The sequence below is a fragment of the Mesoplodon densirostris genome, chromosome 14 (genome assembly GCF_025265405.1).
Source record: "Mesoplodon densirostris isolate mMesDen1 chromosome 14, mMesDen1 primary haplotype, whole genome shotgun sequence".
In the NCBI taxonomy this organism is placed as follows: Eukaryota; Metazoa; Chordata; class Mammalia; order Artiodactyla; family Ziphiidae; genus Mesoplodon; species Mesoplodon densirostris.
Window position 1 is genome coordinate 59,450,408 of NC_082674.1, and position 4,306 is coordinate 59,454,713.

Genomic DNA, 4,306 nt, shown 5'->3' on the forward strand with positions numbered 1-4,306 from the left:
AATGGAGCTTTATCTTGTAAACCATGTGCCAAGGTTCACAGCATTTGAGTGCAAAAGCTTCTATTTCCTTTAAACTTAGAAAAAATTAAAATGAATACATGCATATGGGGGGAGGGGAATCCAAGCACTATTAAAAGTTTTAAAATTAAATCTTACTTTCACCACCAACATCACTACTCCTTTCCCCACTGTTAATAATTTATTTATAACTCTAGAAAAATGTGTTATGGTTATATAAAAATTATAATAAACATATCACATGCACATGCAACACACATTTCTTAAAATGTATACGTATGGGCCATACAATACACACTCTGTGAAACTCTACTGCCTTGATTTCATAATAATGTATCTTAGAGATCAACCTGAAAATGAGCAGGATCCTGCAAGGCTTTCTCGGGACAGACCCCCGTGTCCCCTGCCTCTTATTTGTAGAAAAGTTTTAACCTCCTAGGCCTTCCCCTCATTCCAAAGAACAAATTTAATCAGAAGTGAGAAAATGCAGAAACAAAGAAAAGCAGTCAAGCAAGACAAAATAATAATAGTTTAGCCATAAGAGTCAAGGACCTTTAGTTCCTCCTCAGGGGCTATAGATAACATCCTGAGCCATATCCTTGAGTTGTTTTGCAGATACTAAAACCCCCACCAGGTGGAGGAAGTTAACTGCATGCTGACCATTAGCACGTAGACCCCAGACCAGTTGGACACAGAAGGTTGATAATTGAGACTCCCAAAACAGCACCCTGTTATCTCACTGTCAACAAATCAGAGAAATATGCACGGGCTGATCACGCAAACCTGTGACCCTCTCCCTCACACTGTCTTTAAAAACCCTTCCCCGAAAGCCATGTGGGAGTTTGGGTCTTTTGAGCACAAGCTACCTGTTCTTCTTGCTCGGCAATAAATGTCATACTTTTTGTTTGTTTGTTTGTTTTTTTGTTTTTGGCCGCATTGGGTCTTTGCTGCTGCATGCAGGCTTTCTCTAGTTGCGGCAAGTAGGGGCTACTCTTCTTTGCAGTGCACAGGCTTCTCATTGGGGTGGCTTCTCTCGTTGTGGAGCACGGGCTCTAGGGTGTAGGCTCAGTAGTTGTGGTGCACGGGCTTAGTTGCTCAGTGGCATGTGGGATCTTCCCGGACCAGGGCTCGAACCCATGTCCCCTGCATTGGGGTCATGGCGTCTTAACCACTGCACTGCCAGGGAAGTCCCAGGCCCTTTTAATGTTTTATGCTGCAAATATTTGTTCCCAGTTTATCTTTTTATGTTATACATACATTTTTCTTGCTATTTATTGTTTAATTTTTTGTCATGGAAAAATCAAACTTAAAAAAATTAGAAGAGTATCCCATGGACTCATTACCAAACTTCACTCCCATCCCAAGTTATTTTGAAGCAAATCTCAGACATCATATCATTTCATCCACATGTGTTTCAGTATGTATCTCTAAAGACAAAAAAATCTTTTAAAAACATAACTATAATACTATTATTACCTGTATGTGGTACTTTAATATAAAAACTGCTGATTTCTATGCAAACGGATCAATCATTTTCCGTTTGACTTCTGGGTTTTGTGTCATGCTTAGGAATGTATTCATTACAAGATTATAAATGATTTCACTCATGTTTTCTTCTAGTAATTTTTTTTTTTTTTTTTTACTGAAAACCATTTATTAAGTTTAAAATAATTGTCCAGGGCATGCAGAGTCCATAAGTCCTGGGAAGAGGCTGAATGATGCGGTAATCAGAACCAAGAGAGGTAATTTCTTTTGCTCCCTTTCTTTGTATAAAACATCTACTTCTGAAAAATACCCTTCCAGACCCAGCTCCACTGTACCTGACCTCATTACTTGGGTCAGAGCCTCCCCTGGACTCTCCAGTCTCTGGGCTTTTCATTTTCTTCTTCCTCTTTTTTTCTTAAGGAAGAGTGTTACTGAAATATAATTCACATACCATAAAATTGACCCTTTTAAAGTATACAATTTGGTGATTTTTAGTATTTTCACAGTTGTGCAACCATTGCCACTATTTAATTTTACAAAATTTTCATCACACTGAAAGGAACCTCATATCCATTAAGCAGTCACTCCCCATTTCCCTGCCCACCCCCCATCCCCGGCAACAACTAATCTACTTTCTTTCTCTATGGATTCCCAGGACATTTCACATAAATGTAACCATACAAAATGTGACCTTTTGTATCTGGCTTCTTTACTACTAGTACCTTTATAGTTTCATTTTAACATTTTACATTACATTCCTTCTGGAATTTACTTTGATAAAAGAAGTGGGGTTATACAGCTTGAATTTATTCCCCCAACACTTTAAAAAACAATCTATCTTTCCTCTAATGAATTGGAAATGTCACCATTTACTAAAATCATGTGTATTTTAGTCTCCTCTGGATTCTCTATTTTATTTTGTTGGTCTCTCTACATTTTTCTGGAATGAAACTGTTTTTAATTCTTGTAACTTCAAAATGCAATAAAATATCTAATCTGACTGCCCCCCCAAATATCTTTCCATTCAGATAGTTTTCCTGTTTATTTCTACTAATGAACCCATTAACATTTTCTAATGTTTACATTTTTTTGACATTTTGATTGAGATCACATTGAGTTTACAGATTAATTTAGCAAGAATTAATATTCCCTAGTAAAGATTTTACATTTTCTTTGTATAGGTCCTGTCTATTTCTGGTTACGTTTATTTTCAGGTATATTGGTGGTAGTGTTGCTGTGGTAAATGGGATCTTTCCTCCATTATATTTTCTAACCATTTGTCAATTTTGTACATTAATTGTAAAAAAGTAGCTGACCACTTTAATAAGTTCACTTATAATTTCTGTATCAGTCAGCTTTTGCTGCATAACAAAACACCCCAAAACATAGTGGCTTAAAACAACAAGCATGTGTTATTCCTCAAGACTCTGCAGATCAACTGGTGTCCTGGTCTAGGCCAGTTCAATTTATCTCTGCTGTCAATTGGCACCTCAACTGGCCTAGGTAGTCTAGGATGGCCTCATGGGTCTGGGAATTTGTTCTGTGTAAGTTTGGGTAATGTCAATGACTTGACACATGTGTCTCACCATCCAGCAAGCTAACCTAGGCTTAATTCACAGAGTAGTGGTCTCAGATTTCCTTAAAACATTAAAGAGGGCAAGTTCCAATGTACAAGCACTTTTCAAACTTGCTAATTTCCCAATGTTCTAAAGAAAATCATATAGTTCAACTCAAATTTGAAGTGTGAAGAAATATACTCCACTCCTGAGAAGAGCTTCAAAATATCATAGCCATTTTTGCATTTCCCACAACTTCCTAACAGTTCTTTTTACTCTTCAGGTTTCTCGTTATCCTTTGATACAATTACAAATAGTAAACCTTTCTCACCTTAAGAGTGTCCTACTGGGCCTCCCTGGTGGCGCAGTGGTTGAGAGTCCGCCTGCCGATGCAGGGGATACGGGTTCGTGCCCCGGTCTGGGAGGATCCCATATGCCGCGGAGCGGCTGGGCCCGTGAGCCATGGCCGCTGAGCCTGCGCGTCCGGAGCCTGTGCTCCGCAACGGGAGAGGCCACAACAGTGAGAGGCCCGCGTACAGCAAAAAAAAAAAAAAAAAAAAAGAGTGTCCTACTTAAGGTATGAAGGGTATCTCTTACCTTAAGAGATATCTCTTAAATTCTTTTCTTATTTAACTGTACTGGTTAGGATTTCCAGAACATTATTAAGGTATAATGTCTTCTTCCTTACTTTAATGATAATTAAAGTATGATACTGGCAAATAATGGCAAAAAAAAATCTAGCTATTCATGAGACAGTAAGCCTTTCTGGTTTTTGTTTTGACTTTTTTTTTTTTTTTTTTTTTTTTTTTTGGCTGCATTGGGTCTTTGTTGCTGCACACGGGCTTTCTCTAGTTGTGGTGAGTGGGGACTATTCTTTGTTGTGGTGTACAGGCTTCTCATTGCAGTGGCTTCTCTTGTTGTGGAGCACAGGCTCCAGGCACGCAGGCTTCAGTAGTTGTGGCTCGCAGGCTCTAGAGCACAGGCTCAGTTGTGGCACATGGGCTTAGTTGCTCTGTGGTATGTGAGATCTTCCCAGACCAGGGCTCGAACCCATGTTCCATGCATTGGCAGGCAGATACTTAACCACTGTGCCACCAGGGAAGTCCTGATTTTGTTTTGTTTAGTCAGAAATCAATTTTGCTAAATGGTATTTAAGTATCTATTGAGATGATTATATTGTTTTTCTCCTTTGATTTATTAATATAGTGTCATATTAATACAAATCCAAATAATGAAACATACTTGCA